Below are 17597 nucleotides of genomic sequence, written 5' to 3' on the forward strand. Positions count from 1 at the left end.
CTACGTCACCATTTTCTGTGACGTTGCAGCGACGTCACGTCGCTGTCGCTGTGTGTGACATCCAGCAACGACCTGGCCCCTGCTGTGAGGTCGCCGGTCGTTGCTGAATGTCCAGCTTCATTTTTTGGTCGTCACTCTCCCTGTGTGTGACAGCGAGAGAGCGACGAAATGAAGCGAGCAGGGAGCAGGAGCCGGCGTCTGGCAGCTGCGGTAAGCTGTAACCAGCGTAAACATCGGGTAACCAAGGGAAGACCTTTCCCTGATTACCCGATATTTACCTTCGTTACCAGCCTCCGCTCTTGCTGCCAGCACCGGCTCCTGCTCTGTGCACATGTGGCTGCAGTACGCATCGGGTAATTAACCCGATGTATACTGTAGCAAGGACAGCAAGGAGCCAGCGCTAAGCAGTACGCGCGGCTCCCTGCTCTCTGCACTGTGACATGTAGCTGCAGCACACATCAGGTTAATTAACCCGATGTGTACTGTACCTAGGAGAGCAAGGAGCCAGCGCTAAGCGCGGCTCCCTGCTCTCTGCACATGTAGCACAGCGACGTTATGATCGCTGCTTCTGCTGTGTTTGACAGCTAAGCAGCGATCATAACAGCGACTTACAAGGTCGCTGTTACGTCACCAAAAATGGTGACGTAACAGCGACGTCATTGTCGCTGTCGCTTAGTGTGAACCCAGCTTAAGTCTACTGCTGTGTATATCCCGCCTACACCCCTGAGTGGCAGCTTCCTGTTTACATTGCCCATTGTGAGCAAGCTGCTAATTAGTGGTGGGATTACACTCATTAGTTGTACTGGTCTCATGTGAGATGTAGTCCGGCAGTGTTAATCGACTGCTGATAAAACACTGTATTGAAACTACAACACACAGCCTAATAAGTGACACCTTCTTGGAATCTGTATCTCGTGCCTGATGTTAAAATACTCTCATATTAAATAGCAAAAACTTGCTGACAGACCCCTTAGAGTAACTAAGTTTTTGTTTTATTTAATTTTCTTACGGGCAGTGCAGAGTTGTGCATATTTGCGACATACTTCACTTTACTTTGCTTCCTTCCCTCCCAACCACTATATTGCAGTTCTCTTTCAATGCCCATTCTTCTTTAGATTTGTCTTATCCGATTTATGCTGCCCAAAGCCCGGGCAGCTGGAATCAAAGCCTGCCAGCGAGATTGTACCCAGGTAAGCTGCCTCAAAAATTCAATGCCTGGAGGATAATGAAATCAATAAAAGTTTAGTTACCGTTAAAGTATTTTCTAAGTTTTGAGGTTTAAAAGCAAGTTTTAAATACTTTTCTGTAACCAAATTATGATTCAAGATCTTTACTAATCCAATAAGTACTATGTACAATAGATTCTGGTTTAAAGAAAATTAGCCTGGGGTTGTTTGACATGTTAATTAAAAGATACCAACTTAAAAATAACAGCAATTGGCACCAAAAACCTAAATACAAAGCCGACCACGTAAATTCTGCTAAAAGAAAAGATAAAGTTTAATAATAAAACCGCCTAGTATGTCCAATGTTCACTGCCTGTGTACAGAGCGGGTTCAGGAGCTGAGCCTGCACCCGGCAGATGCTTTCTGAGTTACAAAATCAACATCTGCCTAAAACAGCACAATTGGAGCTGAGATCCGATCGCTGATTTTAGCCCCTTAAATGGCACTGGTATTCTCTGACAGTGGTATATAAGGTGGGCAGTCCAAAGTATGTGACATGATCGCGAGGTGCTGATGAGCTGGCATGGCACTGGTATTCCCTGACAGTGGTATATAAGGTGGGCAGTCCAGGGTATGTGACATGATCGCGAGGTGCTGATAAGCTGGCATGGCAGCAGAAGGTCTGCATAATTTTCTATATATACTGCAATGTGCAATACAGGGTAATATTGTGGTACCGTGTTAGCCAGAAAAATCAATTGAAATACTATGTGCCAAGAATGACAAAAGTATTTTAGGAGTGATACCTTTATAGGCTAACCAGAAAAATCATATTAGCAAGCTTTCAGAGCACACAGGCTCCTTCTTCAGGCAAATTACAAATGAATTACTCAGACCAACAGGACATGGGAAAGATGATGCCTCCTAAAAGATAAGCCAAGGAAATCAAATTAAGTTTTTTCTTAGAAATGCAGATGAGTTGGAAGTGGTCTGTTCAGATCACTTGTCAGGTTCTTCTGTTGGAGGTGTGAAGTGTGTCCATGTAGTGAGTCAAAAAATCAGGTGTTAAATTGAGTCCTTTTGTTAAGGATCCAAACAACCTATATATACTGCAATATTTTAGTATTGCATTATATAGAGCATCTGATCAGAGGTCAAGCAGGCACGAAAAAATAAATCAAGAAATGTACAAGAAAAATTATATATATATATATATATATATATATATATATATATATATATATATATATATATATATATATATACAGTTAGGTCCAGAAATATTTGGACAGTGACACAATTTTCTCGAGTTGGGCTCTGCATGCCACCACATTGGATTTGAAATGAAACCTCTACAACAGAATTCAAGTGCAGATTGTAACGTTTAATTTGAAGGTTTGAACAAAAATATCTGATAGAAATTGTAGGAATTGTACACATTTCTTTACAAACACCCCACATTTTAGGAGGTCAAAAGTAATTGGACAAATAAACCAAACCCGAAAAAAAAAAATTTAGTTTCAATATTTTGTTGCGAATCCTTTGGAGGCAATCACTGCCTTAAGTCTGGAACCCATGGACATCACCAAACGCTGGGTTTCCTCCTTCTTAATGCTTTGCCAGGCCTTTACAGCCGCAGCCTTCAGGTCTTGCTTGTTTGTGGATCTTTCCGTCTTAAGTCTGGATTTGAGCAAGTGAAATGCATGCTCAATTGGGTTAAGATCTGGTGATTGACTTGGCCATTGCAGAATGTTCCACTTTTTTGCACTCATGAACTCCTGGGTAGCTTTGGCTGTATGCTTGGGGTCATTGTCCATCTGTACTATGAAGCGCCGTCCGATCAACTTTGCGGCATTTGGCTGAATCTGGGCTGAAAGTATATCCCGGTACACTTCAGAATTCATCCGGCTACTCTTGTCTGCTGTTATGTCATCAATAAACACAAGTGACCCAGTGCCATTCAAAGCCATGCATGCCCATGCCATCACGTTGCCTCCACCATGTTTTACAGAGGATGTGGTGTGCCTTGGATCATGTGCCGTTCCCTTTCTTCTCCAAACTTTTTTCTTCCCATCATTCTGGTACAGGTTGATCTTGGTCTCATCTGTCCATAGAATACTTTTCCAGAACTGAGCTGGCTTCATGAGGTGTTTTTCAGCAAATTTAACTCTGGCCTGTCTATTTTTGGAATTGATGAATGGTTTGCATCTAGATGTGAACCCTTTGTATTTACTTTCATGGAGTCTTCTCTTTACTGTTGACTTAGAGACAGATACACCTACTTCACTGAGAGTGTTCTGGACTTCAGTTGATGTTGTGAACGGGTTCTTCTTCACCAAAGAAAGTATGCAGCGATCATCCACCCCTGTTGTCATCCGTGGACGCCCAGGCCTTTTTGAGTTCCCAAGCTCACCAGTCAATTCCTTTTTTCTCAGAATGTACCCGACTGTTGATTTTGCTACTCCAAGCATGCCTGCTATCTCTCTGATGGATTTTTTCTTTTTTTTCAGCCTCAGGATGTTCTGCTTCACCTCAATTTAGAGTTCCTTAGACCGCATGTTGTCTGGTCACAGCAACAGCTTCCAAATGCAAAACCACACACCTGTAATCAACCCCAGACCTTTTAACTACTTCATTGATTACAGGTTAACGAGGGAGACGCCTTCAGAATTAATTGCAGCCCTTAGAGTCCCTTGTCCAATTACTTTTGGTCCCTTGAAAAAGAGGAGGCTATGCATTACAGAGCTATGATTCCCTAAACCCTTTCTCCGATTTGGATGTGAAAACTCTCATATTGCAGCTGGGAGTGTGCACTTTCAGCCCATATTATATATATAATTGTATTTCTGAACATGTTTTTGTAAACAGCTAAAATAACAAAACTTGTGTCACTGTCCAAATATTTCTGGACCTAACTGTATATACATATATATATATATCATATTTGGTATTGCCGCATCTGTATAAGTTTGCTCTATCAAAATCTAAAATGAATTAACCCATACAGTGAAAAAGAGATAAAGATGAAATATATCAAATCACTTGCATTGTATTTTTTTAGTCACAAGAAGAATGTTGTATGTTCAGCGTAATGATACCAATAAAAATGTCAGCTTACCACATATAAAAAAACAGGCTCTTACTCTCCATTAATGGAAAAATGAAAATATTACAAGTTTCAGAAAACAGCAACACAATTTTAATTTTTACAACTTTAAGAATTTTTTTCATCATCTATAGAAAAAAAACTTTACAAGGTAGATATCGCAATACTAGTGCTAACAGGCGGGGATTTTTATCAATTCACCATGCTTTGCTTTTTTTTGTCTCCATTTTCCAAGAACATTGTCAAAATAAATGATGTCAGTAAAAAGTACAAATCGTCTGGCAAAAGTCAAGCCCTCATAAGTAGAGATGAGCGAACCAGCAGATGTTTCGGTTCAGTGGGTCAGGCCTGTCTTAAAAAAAATAAATCCGGTTTGGGACCAGACTTGAACCTGAACATCTGCCCAGACGCCAAACCCCATATAAGTCTACGGGGACCCAAACATTTAAAGAAGAAGAATATACTTACCAACCCTCCCGCACGGCTGTAATGCTACTTCCGACTCCGTTCATTAGTCCTCATACATATTCACTGCTTTCCCTGCCCACTGGTGGTTCGGATTTGCTGCTGGTAGACCACACCCCCATCCTCTTTAACAGCACCTGTGATTGGTTGGAATCACAGGTACTGCTGCTTATAGTGACGGGTAAAATAAATTTAAAAAATGGCTTATGGTCTAGGAGTGCAGGGCAGCCCTGAACCCCCTCCCCCAGCCAGCACTGTCACTATTAAAAACCTGGAGGGATGCAGGGCATGACCTTGCACTTTAAACGAGATTGCTGTTCTCAGGTCACCAGAAGTTATGCCATGGGAACCCGGGTATGACCCCCAGTGAACTGAGTGACATAACTGCTGCCAGCCAGGTCCCCCTTGTCAGTGTTTCCCGGACCCTGGAGAGATCCGATATGTTTTCGGTCTCTTCAGGCTCAGATGCAGTTGAGCCAGTACCGTCGTGGGATGTTGTGTGGATTACGACGGAACTGCAAGGGTCTTTTTGGGGTTAATAAAGAGGACAAAGAGGGTGCTGTATTATATTTCAAATAAAGGATTTTTATCGGTGTTTGTGTTTATTTCTTTTGACTTATAGGATTAGTGATGAGGGGTATCATAGACCTCTATCCACCACTAATTCTGGGCTTAGTGACAGCTGTATACTGTCAGTAACCCCTATTCCCCTGATTGCTACCACAACAGGGCAATTGGGAAGTGTCGGGTAAAGCGCCGGGATTGTCACATCTAATAGATGCGAAAATTCTGGGTGGCTGTCGGCTGCCATTCTTAGCCGGGGAATCCCAATAACCTTGGGCCTCGCCAGGCTGAAAATACAAGCACCCAGCTGTTGGCTTTATCTTGGCTGGGTATCAAAATGAGGGGGACCGCACGTTATTTTTTAAAATTATTTATTTAAATAAATAATTATAAATAAAAAAAAAGCCTCATGCAGTTCCTCTTATTTTGATACACAGCCAAGATAAGCCCATGGCTGCTGTAGCCATGGCTTTATCTGTGCTGGTATCGGTATAGAGGGGGGCCCCTACACCATTTTTTAAATTTATTTAATTATATTACACTGCAGTATAAAGCCACAAACTGCGTCTGTGATTGCAGCCAATCGCCAATCACATGCGCTGTTAGAGAGGGCGGGGGCGTGGTCTACCGGTAGCCAATCAGAGCCGCCGATGGACGGTGAAAGCAGTGAATAAGTATGACCACTGATGAGCGGACCTGGAAGTAGCATTACTGCCTTCGGGAGGCTCAGTAAGTTTATTGCTCCTGCTTTAATCCTTTTGTTTTTTGTTTCTATTATCCGGGTGGCTGAACCTGAACTGTAACATGGACTTCCCAGAGAAGACTGTGTCCCGGTCTGGGACCCGAACATTTGCTTTTCGGTACGTACGCCGAATTTAACAGTTTGGGTTCGTTCATCACTACTCATAAGGCTTATGAACACAAAGGAAAAAAAAAAGTCATGGCTCTTGTAAGAGGGTAAGGAAGAAATGAACATGCAAGTCATGAAGGGATTAAGGAACTGAACACTATAAATAGTTTAATTCCAATTTCTTCCAAGCTGTGTCTACCTATTTCTAGTAACCAAGTGTGCTCCTCATGTTCACTAGAAAACATTAGCACGCAGACTGTTTCACACTTCACGGGCCTGACAATAAGATTTATAAATACAGTATAGTCACATATGATTATTATTTAGTCATTTATATAGAAATAGAAGTCTGCCTAATATATCCGAATATAAAATTGTCAAATGGTGTTAATTAGTTAATATGCACTCTAATACTACTTCCAAATAGACACCACATGTAATGAAACTATTTGTAAATACAGTCATATGAAAAAGTTTGGGCACCCCTATTAATGTTAACCTTTTTTCTTTATAACAAATTGGGTTTTTGCAACAGCTATTTCAGTTTCATATATCTAATAACTGGTGGACTGAGTAATATTTCTGGATTGAAATGAGGTTTATTGTACTAACAGAAAATGTGCAATCCGCATTTAAACAAAATTTGACCGGTTCAAAAGTATGGGCACCCTTATCAATTTCTTGATTTGAGCACTCCTAACTACTTTTTACTGACTTACTAAAGCTCTAAATTGATTTTGTAACCTCATTGAGCTTTGAACTTCATAGGCAGGTGTATCCAATCATGAGAAAAGGTATAAGGTGGCCACTTGCAAGTTGTTCTCCTATTTGAATCTCCTATGAAGAGTGGCATCATGGGCTCCTCAAAACAACATAGTTGTTCAGGGGAAGGATACAAAAAGTTGTCTCAGAAATTTAAACTGTCAGTTTCCACTGTGAGGAACATAGTAAGGAAATGGAAGAACACAGGTACAGTTCTTGTTAAGCCCAGAAGTGGCAGGCTAAGAAAAATATCAGAAAGGCAGAGAAGAAGAATGGTGAGAACAGTCAAGGACAATCCACAGACCACCTCCAAAGACCTGCAGCATCATCTTGCTGCAGATGGTGTCAATGTGCATCGGTCAACAATACAGCGCACATTGCAGAAGGAGAAGCTGTATGGGAGAGTGATGCGAAAGAAGCCGTTTCTGCAAGCACACCACAAACAGAGTCACCTGAGGTATGCAAAAGCACATTTGGACAAGCCAGTTACATTTTGGAAGAAGGTCCTGTGGACTAATGAAACAAATATTGAGTTGTTTGGTCATACAAAAAGGCGTTATGCATGGAGGCAAAAAAACACAGCATTCCAAGAAAAGCACTTGCTACCCACAGTAAAATTTGGTGGAGGTTCCATCATGCTTTGGGGCTGTGTAGTCAATGCCGGCACCGGGAATCTTGTTAAAGTTGAGGGTTGCATGGATTCAACTCAGTATCAGCAGATTCTTGACAATAATGTGCAAGAATCAGTGACGAAGTTGAAGTTACGCAGGGGATGGATATTTCAGCAAGACAATGATACAAAACACCGCTCCAAATCTACTCAGGCATTCATGCAGAGGAACAATTACAATGTTCTGGAATGGCCATCCCAGTCCCCAGACCTGAATATCATTGAAAATCTGTGGGACGATTTGAAGCGTGCTGTCCATGCTCAGCGACCATCAAACTTAACTGAACTGGAATTGTTTTGTAAACAGGAATGGTCAAATATACCTTCATCCAGGATCCAGGAACTCATTAAAAGCTACAGGAAGCGACTAGAGGCTGTGATTTTTGCAAAAGGAGGATCTACAAAATATTAATGTCACTTTTATGTTGAGGTGCCCATACTTTTGCACCGGTCAAATTTTGTTTAAATGCGGATTGCACATTTTCTGTTAGTGAAAAAGTAGTGAGAAACTGAAATAGCTGTTGCAAAAACCCAATTTGTTATAAAGAAAAAAGGTTAACATTAATAGGGGTGCCCAAACTTTTTCATATGACTGTATACCACTCATTGAGCAATAGGTAGCCAAAATTAGAGAACACAGAAATGGTAAACACCATTTCTGCCTTCCCTCCACAGCTCTGTTTGGGGGCAACAGCTGGAGAACCAATATTCTACTGCTAAACTGCAGAGAAAGGAGCTTTAAACTCACTGTAAATTTAAAATGGTGCAGGATTAAAGTCCAAGACCCGTAAATTCACAAATGATAATGAATGTTTAACATCAATAATAAATCTAATCAAAACAGAACCATGAGGTCAATCTGAATGAAGAAAATTGCTTAATTTGCTGGAGACAATGTAGAAACATACAGGTGAATGGTTTCTATCAGTTAAAGAGAATCTGTCAACAGCTTCCTGGCAGCAGCATGACATAGAGATGAAGACTCTGATTCCAGTGCTGTGATATTTACTGGGCTGTTTGCTGTACTTTTGATAAAATCACTATTTTATCAGCAGATGACTATCACTAGAGGACTAGTAAACCGTCTGCCATGCATTCCTCCATATTCATGAGCTTTGTATAACCCTGCCCCCACCAGTTATTGGCCTCTTTGTCCATGTACAGTGTACATAAACAGCTGTCAGTCAGCATTCAAATAATAGGTAGATCTGAAGTTGATAAAACAGAGATTTTATCAGAACTACAGCAAGCAGTCCAGTGATATATTGCTGGAATTTGCGTCTCTGCCCCTATATCATGCTGCTTTCAGATAGGGTGGCAAAAACCTGGTAGATTACCATTAATAGCAATATGCAGAAATGTGATTGTGATGGACAATAGGAGAGAACCATTAATTTAGGTGTCAAACATAACTTGAAAGAAGAAATAAGCATGTGCTTCATAGTGGGTGGAGGAAAGTGTGACAGACTACATACGCAAATAGCTTATATTGATGAAGGCACTATTATATTAGACAGCAGTCACCAGTTTTGCTAAATACCATATGATCAAACTTTATCACATTACAGTACATCACTGAATATTTGAAAACAATTATTAGTAATATATAACTGAATATAAATTTAAATAAAAATATAATTAATACTGTTCATACTGCAAAGCCAAAATAGCAAGCAATTAGCTTCAGACATACAAGCCTCATGTCATAATTCATTAGAGTAGGATATGTACTCACTTGTGCTGACCGTGATCCAGAGAACAAGCAAACACAAAGCAGAGAGCACAGAAAAAGCTAAGACAGCAAAGCAACAGAAAATCCAAAATATTCCCTGTGATCCTGCCACACGTTCCTCTCTCATAGAAGCAAAGCAAAATATGCCCCATGCGGTCCTCTACGCACAAAGGTTTGTTTAGAACATGAGACCTTATTAGGTAATCTTTTTTGTAGATGAGTAAGTAGAATCGAACAGTGTCTGTGATCTATTAATGCCAGGGAACTTTTTACCATCAAATAAACATAAAGGAACATTTGCTGATGACTATTCTGAAAATTAGGGTTCTCTCACACCGGCGTATAATAATTCGGTCCAATTTTCATCCAGAAAAGTTGGACAAGTGAAATCCTTTTGGTATTCTATATGTCATGCGAGTGCTAGGCGCGTGTGACTTTATTTTCTCTCCTTGTTCAAATTATTTTTATTAGGTTTTGTAGTTAACAAATCTTGAAATCATGCGTTACAAAATTTAAGGACATATAGATAGTAAAGCAAGGTTAAGAAAATGCACATATTTTGACTCTCCAGTTTGCTTATGAATTAACTTTTTGCAAAATATAACTAAACAACAAATAAAATTAACAACGTCCTGACATGGATTCCGTAGACAGTCCAGCAAATTTGCAAGATCAGAAACATATAATTCTAGTGAGTTTTAGATCAGGGAGGTATCAAAGACTAGAGCTTCAAGCCTGGAATTTTTAGTGAGCTTGTATTTCTCGAATATAGTTAGTGTTTTCTTAACGTCAGTTGGGCTATATAGTCTGTCGGTGATTGGGCTCTGGCCATGGGTCCCATTTGGTGAGGTACTTTGTTTGAGTATTATTTTTTATGGCATAGTAGTACTCTAAAGTTTTATGTAGAGTTAATTTCTCCTTAGCTTCTTGAATATTAGGAGCTTTCTCACTTTTCCATTTGGATGCAATGAGATTAGTGGACACTAGTAAAATATGTATTACTATGGGCCTAAAATGTTTAGGTATCGCTTCAATGTTTAAGAGAAGAAGAACTAATTCTGGAGTTAGAGTTACATCTAGCTGTGTAATGGACATTATAAGTGATTGAATGTCTCTCCAGAAATTCTTAATTTTTGGACACGACCAAAATATGTGAGTTATGTTGCCTGAATTTCCACAGTTTCTCCAGCATTTGTTTGAGGTGTCTGGGTTAATTAAATGCAATTTATGGGGTGTGTAATACCAGCGGGTTATTATCTTATAATTGGTTTCTATAAGAGCAACGCAAGGTATATTTTTGTAGACTGTGGCCAATGAGTTTTGAAATCTTTCTTCAAACTGATTTTCTGAGATTTTTAACTCGATTTTCCACTTTTCCAAGTGTTTTAAGTTACGGAGATTTGTGTCTTCATTATAAATTTGGTAGATATATTTGGTTTTCCAAGTGTTTTGATTATTTGGATTCTTTAAGAGAGCTTTAATCTTGGTGAGAACGCAGAAAGAGTTTCGATCTTCATCCAACCTATTGATTCAGTGCCGTGTATTTTTCTAGATTGGGCTCCAAATTTCCTCCATGTTATTATTGAGTTCCTGGTGATGACCTCCTTAGGTAGTCGCTTTTTAGAGTCGCATAGGTAGGCCACCACCAGGTCTCCAACTTCTATATTTAGACAGTAAGAATCTTCAAGTCCCACCCATGCAGGTTTATCACCTCTGTTCCAATACTTCTGGCTGCTTTTAATAGTCGTTGCTTGATAGTAGGCCATTATGTTTGGCATCCCCAACCCCCCATTGATTCTGCTTTTGTTTAGGGTAGATTGTGCTACTCGAGGTTTAGTTTTACCCCATACAAAAGATGTTAGTTGAGTTTGGAGTTTTTGTATAAGCTTCTTCTTGATTGGTAATGGGATAGTTCTGAATATATAAAGTAGCTTGGGAAGTTCCAGCATTTTGTATGTGTTTATTTTTCCTAACCAGGAAAGCTCTACTTTGGACAGATGTTGTAGATCTTTTTGGATGCTATTATAAATGTCAGTAATATTCTGGTTAGCGCAGTCCTTTGTGTTTTTTGTTAGTTTGATTCCTAAATAAGACATGCTGTCCACATTCCACTGAAATTTGATTTCAGATTGTAGGACTTTTAATAGATCCTGATCCAGATTGAGGTGCATAGCCTGGGTTTTATCCATAATGACCCTATATAATGAGACCCTTGAGAACTCTTTAAAAACTTCCAAGGTCTGTTTGACCGAGTTCAGTGGATCCGTTAGAGAGAGTAGGATGTCATCTGCGAAAAGTGACACTTTGAATTGTCTGTTATTAGCAGGGACGCCCCTAATCCGGCTGTCCATCCTGATCTTTTCGCCAAGGGCTCAATGAAAAGATCGAACAATGATGGGGAAAGAGGACACCCCTGCCTTGTTCCATTCGAGAGGTTGATTTTACCCGAGAGGAGACCATTTGTTAAAATTCTTGCAGACGGGTTTGAGTAGAATGATTTTATAAGGTCTAATACCCTCCCATTGAAGCCAAATTTTTTTAAAGTTTGAAGTAAGTAGTTCCACTGAACCCGGTCAAATGCCTTCTCAGCATCAATTGTGATAAAGACTGTGGGAGTCTTAGTTTCCCCTGAGTGAGTGAGTAGGTTTAGGATTCGTCTGGTAGCGTCTTCTGCTCCTCTGTTCGCAATGAACCCCACTTGATCTTTGTGTATAAGGTTCAGTACTATTTTTTGTAGTCTGGTGGCTAGGGTTTTTGCCAATATTTTCAGGTCAGAATTTAGGAGCGAAATGGGTCTATAGTTTCCAATGAGATCTCTGTCTCCCTTTTCTTTATACAAAACTGATATAGTGGCTTCTTGCATCTCTTCAGGTAATTTTAAGCCTAGTGATAGTTCATTGATGAGGGTGGTTAAATATGGGGTTAAGATTATAGCAAACTTTTTGTAGTACTCATTGGGAATTCCATCTGGTCCTGGTGCTTTATTTTGTTTTAGAGAGTTTATTGTAGCCATTATGTCACTGTTTTTGTATGGGGTGTTTAGAAAATTTAAATCTTCGTTAGACAGAGAGGGTAACTGAATCTTGTCAAGGAATTGATTGATGTCTTCCTTAGTGGGTTTGTCTTCTAGTTTATTATTTTTTAAGTTATATAGGTTGTTAAAAAATTCCTCAAATTCTAGTGAAATGTCTTTTGGATTTTTGTAAATTTTGTTGTCCTTATCTCTTATCTGTAAGATTTTGGTCTTAGATCTCAGAATTCTTGTTCTTCTGGCTAAAAAACCCAAAGGTTTATTCATGAGATGGTAAAAATTGGATTTTGAGGTCAGTATGAATCTTTCGTATTCGTTTGAGAGAATGGTTTTTAAATCTAGTCTGAGTTTTAAAATTTTTTTTTGTGTGTCATCTGATGGACTATTTGCTTGTGAATTTTCTAGTTCTCTAATTTTATTTACAATCTCTTCAGTTTTCTTTTGTTTAATTTTATTAATCTTAGCGTTAAGTTGGATCAGGGTTCCTCTGATGACTGCCTTATGGGCTTGCCACAGAGTTGTGATAGAAAATATCTCTATGTCATTATATTTGAAATAATTTTTTAAATCATCTTGTATTTTTAGGCTATGGTCTGGGTGGGCGAATAGAAACGAGTTAGCTCTCCAAGTTTTATTTATGTGATGATTGGTGAGGATTTCAAATGTGATGGGAGAGTGGTCTGACCACACTCTAGGGTGAATGGTAATTTGTTTAATTTTCTGTAAGGTGTTGATGTCAGAAAGGACTAGGTCAATTCTTGAAAAGGATCTGTGGGGGTTTGAATAATAAGTATATTCTACTGAGGTTGTATTTAGGCATCTAAAGATGTCGTATAGCTCCTCTCGGTTCATCAAAGAATCAAGAGTGACATTCAGTACCCTGCCTTTGTTGGAAGAGTCGAAAGTAGGGTTAGGTATGGCGTTAAAATCTCCGAAAAGTAAAAGAGATCCCCTTTGGTGTGATCTAATTAAAGATAGTACTCTATTTAGGAAGGTAATTTGTCCCTTGTTGGGAGCGTATATGTTGGCTAGTGTGTATGTAGTGTTATTTAGTTTGCAGATAACTATTAGATATCTACCTTCTGGGTCAATTATCGTTTTCAGTTCTTCAAATCTTATTGAGTCTCTTATAATGAGAGCCACACCTGATTTTTTCTTTTCATTTGAAGAGAGAAGGATTGTTGGGAATGATTTATGTTCAAATTTGGGTGTTTTTTCTAGGGCGAATTTCGTTTCCTGTAGTCCAATTATATCTGCTTTGAATTATTGGATGTCCCTCCATATGAGAAACCTTTTTTGTGGTGAGTTTAACCCATTGACGTTGATAGTCAGGAATTTTGTGGTCATCTTGGTGGTTGATAGCTTTTTTTTTTTAGGCTTTTTCTCTTGGTGTTGTCTAGATATTTGATCTTCCTCCTGTTGGGGATACTTTTTGTTATGTTATTGATCATGTCAGGCAAACTTTTTTTCTCTCCTACCATCCATTTGATGTGTTTTCTTTCTCAGCTACTATTATTTCACAATCATTTACAGGACCATTTGCAGTGTTCTAGGTTACAGAATGGTAATATATATGTAAAAATTGGACAGCATACGGATGGTCCGTGTGCCGTCCAATTTTTTTTTCGCACCCAATCATCAGTGAGTCTCTGCCTTTTTACATGGCCATACATACACAGCATGTACATAGGAACAAAGACCTACATTTTTGGAGACATGTTCTATGGTCTGAATTTGGGCCAATTCCTCCTGACCGAACTGGTGTAACTGAGCCATGTTTGTAGGTCGCCTTGCTCGCACTTGCCTTTTCAGCTTTGCACATAAATTTTCAATAGGATTAAGATCAAGGCTTTCTGATGGCCACTCCAACACATTGACTTTGTTATCCTTAAACCACTTTGTAACGAGTTTGGCAGTATGTTTCTGATCATTGTCCATTTGGAAGACTCATCTCCACCCAAGCTTTAAGTTTCTGGATGATGTCTTGAGATGGTGCTTCAGTGTCACCACTTAATCTTTTTTCCTCGTGATGCCATCTATTTTGTGAAGTGCACCAGTCCCTCCTGCAGCAAAACAACCCCACAACATAATGCTGCCACATCCGTGTTTCACAGTTGGGATGGTGTTCTTAGGCTTCAAATCTTCTCTCTTTTTCCTCCAAATGTAACGATGGTCATTATGGCCAACAATTCAATTTTAGTTTCGTCAAACCACAGGATGTCTCCAAAAATGAAGGTGTTTATTCCTGTGTGCACTTGCAAACATTAATCTGGCTTTTTTATGTTTGTTTTGGAGTAATGGCTTCTTCCTGGCAGAGTGGCCTTTCAGCCCATGTGGATACTGTACTTGTTTCACTGTGGATAAAGACAATCTTATCAGCTTCCGCCAGCATCTTCACAAGGTCTTTTGCTTTTCTTCTTGGGTTGATATGTACATGTCTGAGCAAAGCACTTTTATGGCTGGACATTCCTATCTTGTTTGTACTTACATATAATTGTTTGTACAGATGAATGAGGCACCTTCAGGTATCTGGAAATTGCACTTAAGGATGAACCAGACTTGTGCAAGTTCACAATTCTCTTCTTGAGATCTTGGCTGATTTCTTTAGACTTTCCCATAATGCTACATAACGAAGCAGTGTGTTTCAGGTGTGCATTAAAATACATCCACAGGTGTGTCTCTAATTAACTCAGATGTTGCCAATAAACCTATCAGAATTTTCCAAAGACATGACAACATCATATGGGCTGTCCCATATTGTTTAAAGACATAGTACTCCTAGTGTATGTAAAGTTTTGACTTTGCAGAAAGTAATAAAAATGCCTTAAAACATTCTCTTTATTCTGGCATTTGGCAAATATAAATAACTAGCTGTAGTACCCGGGCGTTGCCTAGGATAGTAACTGTCTCTCTGTCTCTCTCCCAGTCTCTGTCTGTTTTTCGCTGTCTGTCTGTTTGTGCCTTTTTTTTGTCTGTCTGTGTCTATGTCTCTGTCTGTCTTTTTCTATCTCTCTGTCTGTATTTGTATCAGTCTGTCGCCATCTCTGTGTCTGTCTGTCTCTCTCTATCTTTATGTGTGTGTCTGTCTCTCTCTTTCCACGTCTGTCTCCTTCCCCATCTGTCTTTGTCTGTCTCTTTCCCCGTCTGTCTCTTTTCAGGTCTTTCTCTCTCCAGGTCTGTCTCTTTCCAGGTCTGTCTCTTTGCTCGTCTGTTTCTTTGCCCGTCTGTCTCTTTGCCCGTCTGTCTCTTTCCCGGTCTGTTTTTTTCCAGGGCTGTCTCTTTCCCCGTCTGTCTCTTTGCCCGGTCTGTCTCTTTGCCCGGTCTGTCTCTTTGCCCGGTCTGTCTCTTTGCCCGGTCTGTCTCTTTCCAGGGCTGTCTCTTTCCAGGGCTGTCTCTTTGCCCAGCTGTCTCTTTGCCCAGCTGTCTCTTTCCAGGTCTGTCTCTTTCCAGGTCTGTCTCTTTGCCCATCTGTATCTTTGCCCATGTGTCTCTTTGCCAATCTGTCTCTTTGCCCATCTGTCTCTTTGCCCATCTGTCTCTTTGCCCATCTGTCTCTTTCCATGTCTGTCTCTGTCTGTCTCTTTCTGTCTTTCTCTGTCTCACCACTGACATCTTATTACCTCACACATAAGCTTCTTTTACTAACAGTTTATTTTGTTCCTATAGCAACCACTGACGGTTGCTATTAATAGCCTGCAGCTTCCACCTATTCAGTTTAATGGATGCAGGATTTTTGAGAGTAACTGTTAAGCGCGGGGTTAATTTTTCCAGTCAAAACATAGTCTATGACGCTCCCTGGGTCACATGGGGCGTCTGTGCAAAATGTCATGATTGTAAATGCGACCTTTAGCGGACATACACATACATACATACACTGAGCTTTATATATTAGATTTTGGTTCCTAATTGACGTAAAACAGGTAAGGTTTATTCTGATTCATTGTCAGATAGTGAGAAAAACATGCAGATGTGTCTTTTTAGATAGTGTATGTAACCTTCTGGTTTCAACTGAATATGTATATTGGCCACAGCATACATATACAAATTTAATACTATATGAATGCTGGCCTTGTCTTATAAGAATTATTCATTATACAACCAATCAACTCATATGCAACAGTGTGAAACGGATTAGCAAAGTGTTTGCCCTTCGTGATAATTTGGCCTATGACATCAGGTGGATGTTTACAAAAATGAGAATTCACTACTTTCACATATTGCATTCACAAGATACATAGCAATTGAATAGGACCGTTTGCTTGCGACGGACAGTCAATACGGATTAGCAACAATTGCTTTCTCTTGAATAATGCGCTTACAGGGTGAAGTCAGTGGGCATATGTATTGTAGTCATTCTAAAAACGTCACTGTCAAGTGGATTATTGATCTTTGTGACAACAGCAGCCTACTTCCACACAGAGATCAACCTCATACAAAATACATCATGCATCTTCTGACAGCTATTATTATCATTGTCTGTATGCTCAAAAATAAACTTTCCTTGTTGATTAATTAGGACAATATGAAAAAAACTTATTTTACAGGTATGTTGGTCTTATTTTAAATACTGTGTTTTATTATTTCTGATTACTAATTATCATTACTAACAGTCATTTTCTACTTTTATTACAGTAACTATCATTTAAATTTTTATATAAAAAAATCAATAGTACACATGAAGCTAAGCAGATTTGTAAGATATCTCATCAGACAAATCTGCTTCTTTCTCCTCCTGGATTGATCTTTCACTGGAAATTCCAAGGGTAATATCTGTATTCAGGGAAAAATATTTCCTATTACTGAGACAGGAGATGACAGTTGGTGCTAATAATATTCTGTGAAGAGGGGAGGTGTTATGCTTGCCGGGTGTAGCAAGGGTTGCGAGGTGCGTTCAGACCTATGTGGGTCTGAAGCACAACAAAAAAGCACAAGAAAAGGGGGGTACTGGGGATATAAAAACAACGGGAGGCCCTGGAACTAGTGAAAGGAGTAGGTGGGCACCTCCTAACATCACCTGCCGCAAGTCCCTTCTCTCCTCACCAGTCCCTATACAGTCTCCGCAACTGTCACTGAACAGAAACTGGTAACCTATGAAGACCCTATAGTAACCCTGACTAGTGAGGGGTAGATGGGCTTCACTAGACCTCACCACTGCACTAACAACACACAAGGGAAGTAAAGACAAACAGGGAGAAAATTTACAAACAAAAGGATATTGCCTGAGCACAGGAACTTGACCTGCAGGACCTTC

At 39.7% G+C, this 17597-nt stretch overlaps 1 protein-coding gene across 18 annotated transcripts in view; it reads right to left on the reverse strand.

Annotated features, from left to right (window-relative positions):
- The window catches only part of RIMS1 (regulating synaptic membrane exocytosis 1), a 545320-nt gene that overhangs the window by 75676 nt on the left and 452047 nt on the right, over positions 1 to 17597 (reverse strand). The window contains exon 1 of one of the 18 annotated variants that reach the window (XM_075340222.1): positions 9319 to 9421. The exons of the other annotated variants lie outside the window; for them this stretch is intronic. The gene's annotated coding sequence lies outside the window, so the exon portion shown is untranslated. Of the gene's footprint in view, positions 1 to 9318; positions 9422 to 17597 lie in introns of those variants that run through there. 18 annotated transcript variants of the gene reach the window in all.

The sequence above is a fragment of the Anomaloglossus baeobatrachus genome, chromosome 3 (genome assembly GCF_048569485.1).
Source record: "Anomaloglossus baeobatrachus isolate aAnoBae1 chromosome 3, aAnoBae1.hap1, whole genome shotgun sequence".
Classification (NCBI taxonomy): domain Eukaryota; kingdom Metazoa; phylum Chordata; class Amphibia; order Anura; family Aromobatidae; genus Anomaloglossus; species Anomaloglossus baeobatrachus.